Source organism: Cyanistes caeruleus, chromosome 15 (genome assembly GCF_971803275.1).
Source record: "Cyanistes caeruleus chromosome 15, bCyaCae1.hap1.1, whole genome shotgun sequence".
Lineage (NCBI taxonomy): Eukaryota > Metazoa > Chordata > Aves > Passeriformes > Paridae > Cyanistes > Cyanistes caeruleus.
In genome coordinates this window covers 17,976,301-17,995,688 of record NC_141715.1, presented here as the reverse complement: position 1 = coordinate 17,995,688, position 19,388 = coordinate 17,976,301, and the positions used below count along the sequence as shown (strand labels likewise).

The 19,388-nt window shown below is 41.3% G+C and overlaps 1 long non-coding RNA gene across 1 annotated transcript; it reads left to right on the top strand.

Moving 5' to 3' along the window:
- Positions 1 to 2,205: 2,205 nt before the first annotated feature.
- On the top strand, positions 2,206 to 3,624 carry LOC111935683 (uncharacterized). The gene is made up of 2 exons (XR_002867790.2): positions 2,206 to 3,257; positions 3,475 to 3,624. It is a non-coding gene; the product is annotated as an uncharacterized LOC111935683 (long non-coding RNA).
- Positions 3,625 to 19,388: the final 15,764 nt, after the last annotated feature.

Here is a 19,388-nt window from a genome sequence, read left to right as displayed (position 1 = left end):
TCATTTTGCATCAAGCAGTGCTTGGCATGACTGAGAGACGTGTCCCACAGCATCTCAGTTCAGAGCGATGGATGGCTGTGGGAGGAACTCCTGGTCCTGCCATACCCTGCTGACATCTCAGGACTGTTATCTTAACAGGGAACAGCAATGTCTTAAATGGTTTTATGAGTAGGGAGTTACATCTGTTTCCATGATCAATTGAAGAACTGACATTTTGGAACTCCAGAGGGAAAGTTGTGTGAGCAAAGCAAAACCAAAGCTTCAGGAGCTGTAAAAAATAATTGTGAGTGGAGGAAATAATGTTTCAACTACACATCTGAATTGTAGCTGCATGACGCTATAGAGACAATTAAAAGAAATGTAACGCTTAGTTTAATGATTTATGAGACAATCAAATTGTAAGGAACAAATTTACAAAAATAGTTGTGCACATCAGCCTAAAAATAATGTAGATGGAAAGGCAAGGACAGTGTACGTCAGTGCTCTGGCAGTGCCATCAGCAGTGAGGGCTGGACTGGCCATGGAGCAAAATTATTTAAGAGCAGTTCAACCAGCTTAATAGATATGTCTAACTTAAAGCATTTCTTGGAGAGGTGCATGATGAAACAAAACTATAGGGGTTTTTTGTTTGTTTTAAATCTGTTTTAACAAAGAAATGCTTTCCCAAAGCTCTGATACTTTGTTTAATTAAAAATACAAATCGTGGTTTGCATGGTATGTGCTGGAGAATTATTGCTGTATATTACAGTAATCTGTTGCAATTATTATTGAAAACCGTATTTAATTTTTAGATTCAGGTGTAAATCAGTGTTATCATGCTGTAATTGAAAAATGGTGCTCACCTTTTTTTCCTGAAGGTATCTGGAAAGGCATTAATTAAAAATGCAATTTATTTTAAAAATACTTTCGCCTGAACTGCTGGTGAAAATTTTATGTTTAGTTATGTAAATCTGTAGGAAAGCCTTGAAAAGTTACATTTTATTTAATCTTATGTGGAGCCTCTGGTTCGTTCTTGTCTGTTTAATAAAGGGTCAGATTTTATTTATGTAGTTAAGTAGAACATAAATGTTGACATTTCACATGATGTACCATGTAAATGTAAGCCTTTGTAGTTACAAGTTTTTGTAGCTGGAGAATTGTTTTAAAAGGCATGTAATTTATTAGCTATCAGTAGCTGCTTTATTGCCTTGCCGCGCTGCAGTAATAAATAAAAGAAAGTGAGCTGATTTTACAAATGGCACACAAGGTGCACATTTTGTGAAAAAAGTCTTTTTTTAAAGAATTGGCATTAAATCCTTTTTTGTGATGACAAAGAGGCTAAGAGTGCAAACTGTATTTTCTGTTTATCGAAAACAGAGTCTCTTTTTCTCGAGGGCATTTTTTCCTATGATCATCAAGGGATTTCAAAAGCAATAAAGTGTGGAATCATTGTTCGACTTGAACAGTATTAAAACTTAGGTTTTAATTTCAGTGAAGTAATAAGATTTGAACCTGTCTCACATTACAGCACTGTAAGGCATTTAGCAATTGTATTTTAAAGGAGGTTTTTAAAATGCAGCTCACTTGAAAGCTAAGTGTCTATTGAGTAATTAATAGTTCCTCTTCAGCACAGGCTGTTGTGAATCATACTAAGAAATCTTGGTTTTGTTAATAACAAATTAAGATAATTGTAAGGAAGTTAATTCCTAATTAGTTTAAACTTACAATCTTTTTTCCCCTTTCTGAGATGGATTTTCAAATGAAGACAAAAAAACAAACAAACAAACAAAAAAGACTGAGGGTTTCAGCATGGTTTTCACCCTAGAATTAAAAAGGAATTATCCATGTTTACCTGTACATTTCAAGAAACTGGATTTCCTGGTTAGCAGCATGTCAGCTTGCCTTTAAGCAGTGGCGAAGTCTTTAATCTTTAACCATACTTTATAGCATTAATGCAATTTCTGTTTCAAAATTGCACATTGAAGATAATTCTGCAGAGCTTCTCTCTTCAGTACTGACATGGAGAGCTCTGGGGTACTGGAAGTCACTGTGCTCGCTTTGGCACACATATTCTCTGGGTTCAGACTAAAAATATTCCTTCAGGCTGGTAGGTAAGATGTGGGCTGGTGAGGGCACAGCCATACCTGTGCCCTGCCGATGGAAATGTGCAGGTGTGGGTTTGGGAGGGGAGCTTGGGGGTTTGGGAGTTTATGCTGGTGCGGGTACTGTGAGCTATGACCTTCTGTGGTGCTTTCGAGCAGCAGCTGCCTCCATCAGCCATCAGGTTTGTTCCTGTGTTTTAGTAGATGGCCTAGACTGTTAATATTAGAGGATCTAAAATAAATCAACATATTATCCTAAGGATACAAAACGTAAGAGCTATTTGTGGCTAGGAGCCCTTGACAGATAGTTTGGCTGAGGCAGATGATTGCCCGCCTCTCGGATCTGGCTCCCATTGCTGTGCCTGCAGGCAGTGTGGGTTATAGTTGTATATTGATGTCAGGGTTACTACTGAGTGGCTAGCAATGACAGATGTCTATAATTAGAGGCAATGCTGCCAGTATTTCAGAGGAGCCGGCCTATGTTGAACAATTATCTTATTTCTGGCTTGCCAAGGAGGGTTGTTCAAATTGCTGGTATTAGCTGTGGTGGCTGTAACACTTCTCCTTATGCCCTGGGATAAATGTGCAAAAGCACTGTCATGTACAACCCTGGTGCAAAACCTCTTCAAAAGATGTGATCCTGCTAAATTTCATCTGCTTAAGGCTTGATCTGGAGATGCATAACACCAGCTGCAGTGCTGTTACTCAGTACAGAGCAATAGTTTTGGATACAGAGATTTCAGAGCTGTACTCTGATTTTTAGTCCTTGTTTCTAAGTGCCAAAGTGATGTTGATTCTTGAGCGTTGGTGTTTATTGCACATAGGTGTGCTGAGTTGGCCACTCATATAGATACAATTCAGTGTCTGAATAAAATTTAGCTGCACACTTGTAATAGTTACAGGGGCAAGTCAGAGTGTGGGTTACTGCTGTTCAAGTACCTGTAATTCTGGATCTTTTGGAGTGTTCTGACTGGCACAAATGTACACTTGGAACTGTAGAGTAGTGCTTCATTTCAATCACCAAAGATTCTAAACCAGCATTTTGGCTTATTGTTAAGCAAATCCTTGACTGTATACTTTGCTTGTATTTCTGCAGTGCAGTGTATAGCTCTGATGGAAAGTGCACCCCAGAACTATGCTTCAAAAGCTAAGAATCTTCTGGAAGATACTAAAAAAGTAACAGCCGTTAATAGTATTTATGTTTTCACTGTAATCTGTTCTTTAAACCGTGAAGGGGAACAAAAAAGACAGTGGAATTAAACCTGTCCAAAAGTGCTTAACAAAAATGAAAGTCTAAACAAGAATGTTTAAGCTAAGCATCCTTTAACTAATGGCTAACTCAAAACCTAGCACATAAACCCACTTCTCTTTTCTTTTTCCTTGTTTTTCACAGAAAATGTGTCCCAGGCTGCATCAGTAATAAGAGCAGTTAGTTCATAGTAGGTCTCCTGTATAAGTTCTGCAGAATTGTACATCTTTCAAGATTTCCAGAAAACATGGATTCAGAAATGGAGAAATATATAAATAAGTAAATAAAAGCTGAGAGATAGGAATTGAAATAGAGATCAATTTCCATGTAAGAGAACGTTTATTGCTGGCACCGTATGGGCATTTTATAGAGCAGGAAGCAGGGAGTTAATCACTCTGGCACCCCAGACTCCTCTGAATCCTCCAGCTAACAGAGAAGGACTGGGGAACAGGGCCTGGAAAACAGCCTTTGTGGGAACTGTAAATGCCTCTTACTGTCTGAGCTTGTGATGGTAGAGCATTTCAACAGACTAGGAGGGAAATAACATCCATAACAATGAGCCACACGGCATTTACCCTTTCCCCTAAAACAGAACACTTGGTTATAATAACAACTCCTGATTTTTAAATGTTATGTTGTAGTAGGTCTCTTTCAGTTGAGGATAACTTTATGCAGTGTTTTAAGCTAGGCTGAGACGTAAGATAATAAATAGTCTCTATCACTTATGTTATTGGTGTGGGTGCTACACAGGTAGAAGCGGGTGGGAGAGGAGCCTTTGTACAAAGCAACTGGAAGCCCACCTGTCTTTAGAGATCCTGTCTGAATGAACTGAGGCATTTCCTTGTGGCCTGTTTGAAGACTTTCTTCATTTAGAGAGTTTACTCTAATCCAACATATTAGCTCATTCTCTTGCTTTAGGCTCTGAGCTAAGAGTATTTTGAGATGTTACCTTGCTAAGACAGCTGGTTGGGAGTGGAAGTGACCAAGGTTTTCCTCTGCTAAGGAGAGGAAATAAAAGCCAGGGCTTTTGAAGCCCTCAGTTTGATCAGTTTGATCAGGAGATAAAGATAAATGATGTGACACCCTGATAGTCCAATTAGAGGATTCAGTTCCCATTTCCCAAAGCTGTCTGTGGGATGTGGAACTGGATTTCTGCTGTGTTATAATGGAGAATTTAAGTGCTGAAAATTCAAATACCTGAGCATGATTTAAAAGGTAGGGGAAATTACAAAATGTGCTGTGGCACTCGACACCAAGAATGCCCCCTGGAGTTAGTGTGGAGGTTTGGTGGGTGCTGGAGGGGTGTTGGTCAGAGTGGTGGGGGCAGAACCCCATGGCAGTCGCTTTGTTTGGATTCCCAGAAACACCACAGGGACAGACAGCCTTCCCTCCACGTGCTCCATGTGTTCTGCCAGGCTGGGCTAAATGTGCTGCAGGTCTGCTTTTGCCCTCACTACTCATGACAAAATGCTTTAATGTTGCTGTGATAGTTCTCTGCAGCGAGGCCTGGAGAGCTTCAAGGAAGGTATAATATCTTCAGCATTTATGCTCTGCCTACGGGTAATAACTTTCCTGTAATTTTCTGAAGATTCATTATCCAAAATCTTAATTCATTATAATAGCCCTTATGAAAACTGTAGAAACTAACATTTTCTTGTGTTTTCTTATTTGCACAGTGTGAGAGATTCATTGCTCTGTTTTAATTTGTTTCATGGGGTGTGTTTGAGTGCATTCCATACAGTGCTGTTATTGAATTTCTGTGACTGTCATTATAGAGCCATACAACCTTTAGGAACTCATATTCTGAGCTTCCCAGTTCTGTAATCTGCTTCACATTTAAGAATTGATATAATTAACTTCTTCAGAGTTATAATGATAGTGCCAAAAAGAGAAGACCTCCAAAGGCAAAGCAAAGCTAAACATATTTAAGGCCAAAGAGTAGGCAAGACAAGATAATAAAGTTTTGGTGTGATTACTGAATTATTTCTGTTTTCTTGGTCTGTATTCACATGCAGGTATTTTGCTTTATAGAGCATTGCTTCGACAATGATATTTTCTTGTCCTTTTTGAGCAGTTCAAGGAATTGGGAAGTGTGTGTTTATGCTTGAACAACTGATAGCCCAGAGAAGCTGTGGCTGCCCCTGGATCCCTGGCAGTGCCCACGGCCACTTTGGACACTGGCATTTGGAGCAGCCTGGGACAGTGGGAGATGTCCCTGCCCATGGCAGGGATGGAACTGGATGGGCTTTAAAGTTCTTCCAAACCTAATCTTTCTGTGATTCTATAAAACTTCCTGGATAATTAAAAAAACCCCTAGCACCAGAGCTTGTGAATCTGCTGTCTTCCTTCAGGGTCCTGATGCCACCAAGGTGGTTGTAACAGTACAAAGAGGAAAAGAAGGATCCCTGGATCCTTTGCTTTCACACTTGGTTCAGTAGGCTTGAAATTGTTACTGATCAGAATTGAAGGTGTTTTGCTGCTCTGTTCTTTCTATTGCTACCTGGCCACTGTTGTCACTTCTGACCACAGCAGCACCACTGGGACTGAGGGCAGTGGTGCCAGCAGCTCCAGCTTGGATCCAAGAGCCTGGGTGGCTTCCTGGAGCTTTGGAGCTCCTGGAGCATCCTAGCCTAACGTTGCCACTTGTGTAGGTGTTTCCCTCGTGGTCACAAGTGTGTGAAGATGAGCTGGGGATGGTGCTCTCCTGTTAGCTGATGCTGTTGGCCATACGTGTTTCAGTCTCACAACCCTGGATTGACACGGAATTCTCTTCTGAAGTTGTAAATCTTGCAATTATAAGGATCTGGGACTCATTGTGTCACTGTTTTCCAGGAGTCTTGAGCCAAGGGTTTCCTACTGGGCCTTGATTCCCATCTCCTTTCTGGCAGTGTCTGAGGGCAGGGGGAAGCAGAGCAGGGAGCGGTGAAGGGAGAAGCCCCGGGCTGTGCGGCTTCCAGCGCTGCAGCCTCTGCTGCTCCTACCCCCGGGACTCCCTGGAGGAGCCAAGCAGAAGATGAGATCACCTCCACAGCTTCTCCCGACCCCTTTTAGCAGGGTTTCTCACCGCCTTTTGAATATGTAGCCCAGCCTTTGTTGTTGAAGTGTGTTTTATTATTATACGTCCAAAATGCTTTAACATTAATTTTTCATAACGCTTAGAAGTCTAGGGGCATTGCATCGCTGTGGTGGGAGTGGATTACTTTTCTATTTTTATATGCTGAGAGCATGCGTGGGTTTTGAAAATTATTTTGAAGAAGGTTTTCAAAATATCGTATTTATTTTAGCTTACAATTTGCCACGCTGTAGATGGGATAGTTTTTATTGCGAGTACTATATTCATGCTGACTTGGAATGACCCTGTCACACGTGAAAACAAATCAGATTGTTGCTGTTAATGAGCTTTTCAATTTACTATTCAGTGGATCAGATAAGTGGATTTAAGAGGTAATGATCCTGCTTAGCACTCAGCCTTGTCTGTCAGATCCTAGTAGTGTGGGAAATCCCCAGGGACAAAAGCGTTGACACAGTTCTTGATGGGATAATGGGAATCAAAGCTAATGGATGATAAAAGGAGTAGTAAGAGTTACAAGGATAATTGTGGATTAAAGCACTGCTCTTTGTCAACACTGACTGCTGTTTTAGTATTTTATTTGTTAAGCTCGGATGTGGGGAGAGCCTAGTTTGACAGCAGAGCACAATGAGCCGGGCGGGCTCCCGCAGCACGGAGGAGGCTCGGAGCACACATGGGTGGCTGCTGATGCCTCTGCATTCCTTGCTTCCAGTTTTTTCCTTGTCGTGATACCAAACACAAGAACTCCTAAACATTGCTAAAATTGCAGCTGCTGTAGCATTTAAAAAGTGTGTTGTTTAGGGAGTGGAATTTTTTTTTTAATTGGAAGGTATTATTTTTATATTTCAATATATTATTTCTGCTATGCCTAATTACTAAAAGCAATAACTTTAGATCTACAGGGTGAACCTAGTATTTTGCAATATTTAAAGATTGCTTTATATAGTACTACTTTTTTCATATTTTGATTGTCCTTTCACTACTGATTTTGCCACCAAAACCTACATTCATACAATTAAAAAAGGATAAATTAGCTTACAAATTAAGTTACCCTTGATTTTGGTACAATTTCTAGTTAGAGCTGCAATTTTACGGACTCATGCCTTTATTAAGCTGGAATTTAAAGTCTTTGGGATGTGAAAATACGGTTTTTGTTGTTATTGTTTTTGTCCTCATTATAAACTGTCTCAGAGGTGGAGCATTGGTGATTTGGTTTTTGAACCAAGAGATTACATCACTGACAGGGGAGGCTGGTGAGTGCAGGTGTGGGTGCAGTGGTACCCGAGTGTCCCAGAGTCAGGGAGGGGGCCGGGATGGGGCTGGGGATGGGGCTGGGGATGGGGCTGGGGATGGGGATGGGGATGGGGATGGGGAAGGGGATGGGGATGGGGATGGGGAAGGGGATGGGGATGGTGATGGGGACGGGGATGTCAGGGAAGGGAGCTGGCAGTAGATGGCACCAGGCTTTCACCACTGGGAGCGGCGGTCGGGCTGTGCTGGGACTCTGCCTGCACACCCCACTGCTGCTTACCGCCATCCCATGGGGAGGAACGCATGCAGTGCGTGTGTCCAGCCATGCAGTGCCATGCAGTGCCATTCAATGCCATGCAGTGCCATGCAGTGCCATGCAGTGCCATGCAGTGCATGCAGTGCCATGCAGCCCGGGTGCCTGGGACAGTGTCCCCAAGGGCTGGAATGGCTGCAGTGACGGCCCTGAGTGCTGGCCCTGCGTTTTGCACAGCAAAGCGCTGCTCCCGAGTGCGGGGAGGGGCTGGCACGACTTTGGGCAGCAGCTTTGCACTGTCACTGCCTTTCTGCCTGTGAAGTTGATTTAACCCTACAGGAGGGTTTTTTTATCTGAACTAAATGTTAGGATACTAAAACCGCCAGAAAATTTTATGAAGATTACACGATAAGGAAAAATATAATTTCTGCATGCTGTGCGTTTGCAGCTGCAGGTTAGCCACAGCTTGGTCTGGCAGGCAGGGTGCTGGGACACCAACCCAAAATGGGTGTCCTGGACTGGAAATAAAGGGACACGCACACAGCTGCAAGCCATTGGGCTGCCTAAGCCTTTGTTCTCCTTTCAAGAAAACAAAACAATGTCTGAAGAATACCAAATTTACCAGATTTTATGACCAGCAGTTCAAGAAACTGTAAGCTCAAGGACAACATTGAATCACATCCCACTGAAGACAGACCAACAAAAATGTGTTTTCTCCATACCTTTGTAATTTTCTGTAAGAAAACAGGTTTTTGAATAGACACTGTAATGTTCTGAGAACAGCAAAATGAGGTTAATGTGAAAATTTGCTCTTCTTTGTAGGAAGAAATATTTGTAAGGGCAAGTAAAAGCCTCAGTCCCTGCATCAGAGGACACCAGCAGAGAGTGGATAAGTCATCTCCTATGAGTGCTTCAATTTGCAAGGTCATAGGTTGGATGCACAGGCACTTACACCTGTGCTTTCCTCCTGCAAAATCAAATTGGGGAAGGTTTTAGAATAACTGAAAATGTTGTACGTAGTTAATACCTATAGGATGCTACTACTGAAATGTTTATTTCCAGGTATATGCTCAGATGTCCAAAGTCTTGGGAATAACATGTGCTAACCATGTTCTGGAAGCATTTATGACAAAAATGTAGGTTGTGCTTGGGTTCTATTGTGTATGCTGTTTGTTTTAACATGTCACAACAAATCTGATCTTTACTAGAAAAATGCTTCCTGTGAATTTGAACTATTTGAAATAATAGGGAATAACCATTTTCAAAAGGACCCATATCTTATTTCCCGAAGATTCTGCAAGCTCCTAAGTGAATAGCTGCAGCTCAGTATTTCCTCCACAGTGCCTGTGTCCCTCTCAAAATGGTTTATGGGGGGTAGACCTGAGATGTCCCAGTCTCTCCTTCAGTGCCAGGCTGACACAAACAGCCCCCATCCCTCCCTTCTCCTTTCTGCACCCTCGAGTGTGGAATTGCCTGTAAAACTTCATGGCAATTCCAAGTGCGGACCTGACCAAAATAAACTTATTTCCTTTGTTTTGGGAAGGTTTTCTTGGATTGATTTTTGTTCAAGATCTGGCAAATTTTGCTATCTTAAAAGTACAGATTCACAGAGGAGGATTCTCAGGCCTTGTACCAAAGGAGAAAAGAGGCATCAACATCCCCTGCCTTCACATCTCTGGCATGTGCAGAATAACAGGGTGTGTTATTCTGGCAGAGAAGTGCTGCAATACTCTCTCTTAAGAATATTCACAGACAATTACTCTGGGGAACATACCATTTTTCGGGCCTCTGCTGCAGCAACTTTCCTTGGCTGCCAGCAAAATTACCAGGATTTTGGTTTTTATTATGTATGGCCTTCATGATATTTACTAGTTTCTCCTGACACAGAAATAGTTTCATCTAAAGTCCATTTTGCTCTTGAAGATAAACAAAATGATCCCTCTGAAAAACTGTGAATATACACTAAAAAATCTGAGAGTCCCCAGGAGACAGAGGGGCACATGTGTGCCTGGAGAAAGAGAAACAGATGTCTCACCTCTTCATTCTGAAGGGAGGCAGAAGCTGTCTTTTGCTTCCTGGCCTCTGAATCTGACTTACAGGACTTTTGAACCCTTTCAGTAGACTTTGGCTGCAGGACACCGTTCTCAGCTGGTGTCACCAGGCTGGCTGTGACCTGTGTGACAGCGCTGAACAGGACATGTTTTTGCTCAGCCTTGAGAAAAAGCAACCTTTAACACAAGGTCATTTTCTGATAGGACTTAAATTTCTGTGGAATACAAGGCATAAATGCTTTACTTCCTCAAACCAGAAGCTGAGTGTTCTATCCTGCCTTAGGATAACAACAGTACCCATCCAACCTTGATATTTACCTGGAGCAGTCTTTGAGAACAGGTAAATGGAGGATGATGGATGGAAAACCACTGATGGTGTTACTGTGGAGTTTCTGGAGCAGCCCATGTCATGGACTGTGATGGCTGGGCTGAGTTGGGTTGTTTCAAACTGCAGTGAATCTTGAACAGCTGAGGAAAAAGGAGGCAGAGGACTCTTCTTTGGATACCAAATGCATCACTTTGGCTCTCTTGCTACTCTGCTACCATTGAGAGGAATTCTCTCTTACGTTGCCAGCTGAAGGAATAACAACATTTAACAAGTTGTATGAGCATTCCTATGTATGTTTTGATTGGATAGGGTTGTGTTTGCACAACTACTGCAAATTAAGTACAAAAAATTAGTTTTTTCATGTTGAAGAATTTACTGTTAATGGGTTTTAGTATTACATGGAAGATTTTAAAAGAAAACAAGGTACATAAAACACCAAAATCAGTGCTGCTTTTTAGATTACACACTGGAGTTTTATTTTCTCTTTCCTCGTGGCTTACTGTGTTTTCATAAAGCTGTGGGTTGTTAACTGATTAGACTGAAGATCATATTTAACAGAATGGATGCTACAGCCTGACATGGACACTTCACTGAGTGGCTGTAAGAAGTAGCTGTGAATCCTGGATAAACACAGCTGTGTTCATGGCAATTAAAATAAAGGGTCTTCTTCACAGTGCTAGCATGCCAGGTGGAAATTCTGGGTGTGAACTCATAGCACATTGATCTCTGTAACCCAAACCTGATGATCTAATGGGGCAATCCATCGTGGCAACGTTCCTGGTGCTCTGTGACTGGGAATATCCTCAGCAGATTTGTAGCAGCAGCAGGCAGGATCCCTGACTGTGAGCCTGTTCACCTGCTCCTCCTGTGGATGTAGTGAGTGCTTCTACCACAGGTATTGTAGAAAGCCACTTGTCTACTCCTCTGTTGTACCTACAGATCCAGTTTTTCTTTAAGGAGGTGCCCACCTGCTTTGATCCTTCTCTGCAGAGGTAAGGAAATACTGACACTGGAGGAGTTTCAGTTCCATCTGCTCCCTGAGCCTGTCCTGGGCATTTGGCTGGAAGTGTCTTGTCTTTATTCTGTCTGCAATCACTTTTCCTTTTCCTCCCTTACAGTCTGTGAACCTCTTCTGGTTTTTATTCAATTTTTTATTCAATTATTATCAAAACCACATGAAAATTATTTATCATGAGGTGGATTTACAAAATATTTTCCTAAGTATTTAGTATTTCTGGTTCTGATAAAATAAGTGAAACATGAACAGGGGGCATGTGTCCGAACATTGCTGTTGGATGCCACTGTGGTGAATGCACATATGTGTCAATACAGGGATTTTCCATGTCCCAGCTTTTTAGTGTGGATCTCTGAATATTTTTTGGAATCCTCACATGGAAATGGCTCCTTGAATCATTGCAAGCTGAAACTCGTACTCTTACTCATGATAGAACATGCAATTTTTAACTATTCACCTTTGTCCAGCTCTAATGAAAAGTATATATCCCATTGCTGTCTGAGCCACCAAGTGCTTTCAGGGTAAGTGATGATAATCTGTCAGAAATAATTAAACCCTGACTGTACAGAGCTTTCCTGCCAACAAATTGCTGTCTGTGTTTTTACTGAAACTTCAGCACCACATAAGGAACAGATTTTCAAAGTCTTTACAGGGGTTTTGGAGGCCCATTTTTCATGTATCGTAGTGGGAATTGGATAGCACATCCTGAAACAGCTTTGAAAGTTTTATTTAAAATGTAGGATTTTGTTTCCATCCTTACGATTTCTGCAATGCAACTGCATTTGTAATATCCTTAACCAAGACTGTTCCTGAATTTACATTCCCAATCATGTAATTCTTAGATGAGCCTAAAAGGTTTTCACTCTCTCCTTTAATTATTTAACAAGTAAACAAAACTCCAAAACAACCACCTTACCCAAACTCGGTGTTTTATGGCAGTCATCGCCTCTTCTGGCTGGCAGTAGCTTGTCTCTTACAACTGCTTCCTTGGCATATTCCCAGCTCCCCTGTGCATGGGAGGTCCAGCAGTCCTTGTGTGTGCAGGAATTTCTGTTTTCCTGGAGTTCCTCTGCACTGGGATGGTGAACCTGCCATTACCCTTCAGAAAAATGGCTCAGGGCTTCCTGGAAAGAGGATGACTCCTCTGAAGCTGCATGGTTGTTTCCTTTGACTCTGTTACATTTAGCTCATGCTATAAATCACTAAATCACTCATCTGACAAAGATACAGGGACCCTGGCCCTTGGACTTAAGAGCTGTCTTGCCATGATTTCCCTGAGATCTGTAAATTTTTCTACACTTTCATTCCCTGCTTCTCTTCCTTACATACTGGAAAACTGCTTTTTGTATTAGGAGATTCCTCTCTAGATCTTTAGAAGTTTTCTCAGATACTTAAAAAGTTTTGTGAATGTTTCTTAAAATACTATATTTTATGTGTGTTTCATTTTGCCTGATGCTAGCAAGGCAGAAACAGAAATGGGAATTGCTGTGATTGCCTCTGTTCACACACGGGTGCTTTCCAGGTTTTATATTATTGCTCCATCTTTTGTCATCCAAATACAAGCCTGAACCAAAAGAACAGATGTAGACAAAAGTGGTCTGAATGTTGGATGAGGAGACTTCCTTACTCAGTTTTAATTTTCTCTTCAAGCTGTCACCGTGGCTTCTTGTTTTTCTTCAAATGTCTTGTGACTGAAAGATAAAGATTTTGCCCTTTTGCTAAATAGCCATTTTATGATTTTGATATTGGCGTCAAATCTGGGTAGCTCAAATTCCTTCCCATTGCTTTGTATGGTATATACTTGTTAAGGATTTAGTGCAACTATAAACATCTCCAGAACTCCCCACAGTAGGGATAAACTGTGAATTATGGACTTGTTAGAATGGGTTATTTCTTTAAGGCAATCTGAACCCATATAGCTCTTCGTAGAGATTTTATAAAGTAAATCAATGTCTGTCTGTAAATTTAAATTGAGAAATTGCTTTGGTAATTGCATTGTTATGTGCCTTTTCCTGACCAAATAATACTAAACATTTAGATGCTTTAAACTGTGTTACTGAATTTATAATTTCCTGAAAAAAAAAAAAAGTTTTTGTGTTGTATACATTCCCTAGCCTGTGAATATGTAAAATCAATAATCAGTGCTGATTTTAAGGCATTTAGCATCTCTTCTTAAGGTCCTCTGTTCCCCAAACTGAAATCCTACTGCATCACAGTTGAAACAGCTGGTATGTCTTACAGCAGGTCTGTCATCAGTGGGTGTGACAGCTGGAAGTGAGAATCGCTGCACATTCCACAGGCAGGGAAAGCAAGTGGACAAAGCTGGGCTGACTCATCTCACTGACACTTTGGGGCACCCCAGCTCCCAGGGCAGTGGCACAACACCACCCTGGCAGAGTTCAGGGGAATTTGGACAATGCTCTCAGTCACTTGATGTGACTTCTGGGGATGTTCTGTGCAGAGCTGAGAGCTGGGCTCAGTGATCCTTGTGGTCCCTTCCTCAGCTGATTCTGTGATTCTCTGGGTTTGATGTCATGGTCAGGAATAGGTGCCAGGGCTCTCAAGCCAGGAAATCACGGGGCCTTTTTGTCTGAACAGGCTGGTATCCAAATGCAGGGTGTCAGACAACAGAGCAGGCTCTTCTCACTAGTGCCAAAAATAGGACAGGAGGCAATAGGCACAAACTGATTCCCCAGAGTTCCACCTGGACAGGAGGCAGAACTTTGCTGTGCAGGGCCCAGCCAATTGCAGATTGTAGAGAGGCTGTGGAGTGTCTGTCCCTGGGGATATTGCAGAGCTGTGTGCACAGCCTGCTGTGCCCTGAGCTCTGGGGTGGCCCTGCTGGAGCAGGGAGGTGGCACCAAGTGAGTCCCTGTGGGCCCTCCAGCCTGACCCACTGAGGGATTCTCACTTGAAAAATTACATTCCTACGCTTCCCTGGCAGCAGCTTATCCCTTGCATCTGAAGGCCAAGGCCACCTCTCCACCTGCAGAGTGGAGCAGGTGAGCACAGGAGGTTGCACCCCGGTGCCTGGGGCTCTGCAGTGTTGCAGGTGCTGTGCCTCCTGCCCACCCTGAACCTGCACAAGGCACTGGAGTGCAGGGCTCCAGCCAAGGGCTCCTAAATGCCCCGTCCCTGCCTGGCTCAGGGCTCCTCACTGGTGAAACAGCCATGACTTCCTGTGTGGATCTTCGACTGCGTTCAGATATTTTCGTGAAATCCTTACCCAGTCACGGTTGCTAACTCTTGGCTGATTCTAATTAATACTCACCATAAATTGCAGAAGCATGTTTGTTCTTGGAATATTCAGTCAGTCAAGCAAGAAGATCAAAAAAAACCAACCCCTAGTAACAGTGTTTGATATGACACAATATTTAAAGGTGTATGACAGATAATAAACCACCAGGGCTCACAAAAACAACTTTTCAGTAATTTTCTAGAGGGGCTTGTTACACAGAGTGGAAGGCACCTGGAATATGACAATTGGTATCATTTTATTTCTCCATAGAACTTTAATACTGTAAGAATAATTTTAATATATTTCCTTGGGTTGAAAGATGAGTGTGCGTTTTCACATTCCATAAGTGAATTTTGTTTAATGAAAACCATACAAGGTGTACTCCTATATGCTGACTTGATGTACCATTAAACAGCTAACTTGATATTTTAAATATGCATGTGTTTATTTTCTCATGGCATCACAGAAATCAGACTGGAAAGGGCTTGGAAACATTGCATTCAACAAAACCAGTATGAGAGACATTTATTTCATTACAAGATTTATGAAGGAACTAATGAGCTCTCTCCTCATTTCTACTGGATACTTATTTTCTTCTGTAGGATTCAGAACACTTTCAGAATCCTCATGAAATGTAGTGCAGGGGCCCTGACTGTGAGTGCTTGCCTGGTTATTCCTGTGTCTGCTGGCAGAATCACCTCTCATTGCTGCTAAAGCCAGCAAGCATTCAGCCCTTCCTCTTGTCCTCTAGAGGCTTGAAAAGGAATGTATTCTCATGGGAGCTCCCCAAAAGTAGGGCCAAGGTATACTGTTGGTGCAAATAATACTTTACAAGGCTGAAAAGTCTGGATAGCTTTCAGATCACTCACATTATATTTGCAAAAAATTAATTTCCACTTGTGAAATAGACATAATAATATCAGGACCTGGAAAGGATGAAAGGGTAGATACTTAACACCCCAAGTTCTCTTGAAGATTATCATTGTGAGGAAGCTGTGGGGTTTTTCTTTGCAGAAACTTGCTGTCACCAGAGTGGTTTCAGACCCCTCTGCGTTCTCAGGATGGCCAGCAGCACTGTCTTCTTCTTCTAAATAAATAAACTTCTTTACCAAGAGTGTAAAGTGTTGAAAGACCAGAAAAAAGAGAGATCAGCTGAAAAAAACAAATAACCCAAATGTGTTCCACTAGAATGATTCCAAGAGGAACTCAGAGAATGGTGGCTCTGCTGCTTGGAGGGGTGTGGCTCTGCCCAGGAAGCTTCAATGCTGCTTCACCTCACCCTGAGCTTGTATTAGTTAAGTTTAAAATTGTGTTCCCTGGCAAACCATAAAAGAATTCAAAAGTATTAGACACCCACTTTTGTGCTGGAATTTAATATGCAACTTTTTATTGGAAAATAATCGTCCTTGTCTGGCAAAATCCACCATGCAATATTTCTGTTAGTAGGCATAATGCAATAAAGACAGGGAGGGCTATTTATCACTACAAATTTTGAGGATTTCAGGATTCTTTTTATTATTTTAATATATTTCTTTGGTATTAAATCAGAAAAATGATAAATTACACCTGTCGAGGCTGTTTTTCCTTTTTCCCAGAAAATGATGTACAACCTAATTTCACTGGTCATTTTGGCTTTTAAAGATATGTATTTTTTTCCTATTAAAAACTCTACCAATAGGGTTTTTTTTAATAATAATACTGAAGTACTTTTTATTTCAAACATATGAAGTAGTTTATAACTACTTCCTGGCATTGCAAACTTTGGCCTTTTCACATTATATTAGAGGTTTTTTTTAAAAGGCCTTAAGTATATAGTGCTTTGAAAGAAATAGTGTATTGTTAAGATGCTAGATCCAGTGGATCAGTTTTCAGTATTTGAACTAGATTAAATTGTGGCTCTCTTGAAAGGTAAAAATAATAATTTATTTCATTTCAGTACTTTCCTCTACACCAATCAGCTTTTGCACAGTCTCAGAAATTGGTATTTTTCCTTTTATAATGTGTATTATAATCTTTTTCTAAAGGATAATATAGAATTATAAGCAAACCATAATTTCAGCAACTACTCTACATAACAGGAAAAAAAGAAGAAAAACCATAAGATATCAACAAAGGCAACAAATGATTTGGGTTGGTAACAGGGTTTCCATTACTTTCACAATTATTCCAGGTTTGCATATTTTAAATATATTAGTCCAATTTGATTTCAAAGCTCTGTTATTTGAATTATAAATCATTATGTCCCTCCTAGCTGATCAGTTGTGAAATATCTTTGAATTCATTTGCATAATGGAATATGTTAGTCATTCCTTTCTGTTTGTGAAGCTGAGTGCTCTCTCATATGTGTTTAGTTCTTCCTGATAATTACTTTTTTCTCTCAATGTTTTTGTAGCAAAATAGCTGCCGTTTTATTATTATTTTGTATGGAAACTTGGGGTAAAATAATTTTAGTCTCTCAAACATTCTCATTCCCCATCTTTTTAGTCCAGCGTTATTAAAGGTTCTGCCCTTTGGTGGGAACCAACTATGAAGCTTTGCAAAACAAAACCAGGTAATCCCATGTTGGATGTTACAGGCTGACAGAGAAACAACTCTTAAAACTAAATTAGGAGATTTTCCAATAGCAGGCAGCTATAAAACCTATTCTTACAATGTTACCTCTTTCAAAAAGAGTTTAATCTGCTTAAAATGAAAAGGAAAATTGTTTATTCTTATAAAAGCTATCAAACTCTTTGGTCAGTGATGTGCAGGGAGGGCAGAGTGAAGCAAGCACAAACCCCAGAGACAGCAGCGAGTGTTTTTGGAGTGTGTGAGCTCAGGATGTTCTGGGACACAGTGCAAACATCTCGCTGAAGTTGAAGTAATCAGCCTCCACAGCTCTGTCTCAGCTTTGGTGCAGCATTTGCCATGGCTTGGTACAGATGTGATGTGTTTTTGTCTCTTGTAACTGAAACAAGTGAGATAAAAGTCATTTAGTTCATGTGTCTCTTGTGACTAGAATACATGCCATGAAAAGTAATTGCTTTAATTAATAACAGATTACGGTCTTTAATGTTCTAAGGAATATTGCATATAGTTCTAGAGGAAGTTCAGATTGGGTTTGCCCGAAGTCCATCAGACCCTTTGCCAGCAGCAGCTTTGTGACCCAGCACAAAGCCTCTCTTCTCTCAGGTTTGATGCAGGTGAGGATGCAGCTCACAGACTTGGGCAGACTCTTCAGAAGGTTTAGAAAGTCCTTGAGCACAGACTGTATTTTGAAGGCTCTGTAACTGAGTTGACCAGTGAACAGCAGTACGTTATTGAATGTGTTTCATTTGCCTTTAAAATAATCTGGAAAGTCCTGTATTAGAGCAGAGCAGTTCAGGTTACAAAGCCAGCTGTTTGGGATGGAGGAAATGGCAGGGCTTGGATGGCCACTGCAACTGTAAATATTGATGTTGTTACAGAGCAGTTTTAATTGTGGGATCACAATTATTTCTCTCAGAGGATATTCAGCTCTTTCAGTTCAGTGTCATCCTAGCTTCAAGAAAAGCTACTACCTACTATGATTCTTTTTCTGGAATGTTGTCTGAATTTGTCGGTCCCTGGTGACTCCTCTTCCTGGCATTTTTTTCTTTTTGGCCTTTTCTGTCATTCTGACTGTTGCCCTGGGGTGAGCGATCTGGTCTTGGCAGTATCCCTAAAGGTAAGGGGCTGGCATTAGGCCTGTGTTACAGATGTCTGTGTGAGGTGTGGAAGCTGAACTGGAAAACTCACACTAACTCTGCCCAGCCAGTTTAACACACAAAAGACTCCTCCGAAACCCACTTAGTTTTCCAGAGTTTGCCCATGAAAAGAAGAGGGAGAGAAGCCCTATAGCCAAGATCCCTTTGAAGAACACAGGTTAAATTCCTAGTCTGAATTAGTCTCAAGGGGAACAAGCGTGGGAGAAGCCTGCTGTCCTCATTGGGGCCTAAAGAGGAGTAGGTGAGGGTTGATCCTTGTGCAGATTGCCATTTCTGAGGTGCTGCCCACAGGCGCTTGTCCAGCAGCATGACAAAACAAAGTCAGTCCATACTTCCAGGATACCTTTCAGCTGTTGATCTCTTTCCCTCCTTACAGCATCTTGTGTCTCCTAAACTCAAATCTTCTGAAACAAATGAGGCAGTGTCACACAAATAATCCCAACACAGCCCAGGTTCATTTCCAGGGCAGCTTCAATCTTAATCCCAAGTAGGTAGGAGGCAGGAAAAACAGTATATGAACATAAAAGATTGCAGTTTAAATATTATAAACTACACATGTGAAAGGATCTATTTTATTATTGTAGTTTTAAATTTACCATTTTCCAGCTGTTGAATCTTGATTTTCTTATGTGAGTATTCTTGTAGGGCAGTGAACAAATACTGCAGGTTAGCAAAGGAAATATCAAAAGGAGAAAGGTGTGAAATGTGGACATGAGCCAGTCTTAGATACAAGTCATTTGGAATCAATGATTTGTGGTCTGTATAGCTCAGTAAAGACGTGTCCTAGCTTGGGTTTTTGTCCCTGTAGGTCCCATGAAGTTCCCACAATGTAAGATTTCTCTGCGAAAGCCTCAGAGCCCGACCCTTCTGAACATAGATGAGGATTTTACTGGTTTGTTCTGGTTTCTTCTCCTGTAGGTGAAGATGAGAATGAGTTTGGGAATTTCTTGCTCCCCCTCACAGTTTGATTTAAGGTATGACTCAGATACTCAACGGTAGTTATGAACAAGAAGAAACAAAGGCGAGTTTATTTCTGTTAGAGGGGCAGAAACAATGCATGGGAGGGGCTGATAGTGGAGCAAGCATCGAGCAGCAAGCTTGGCACCTTTGCTATCAGTCTCCATGGG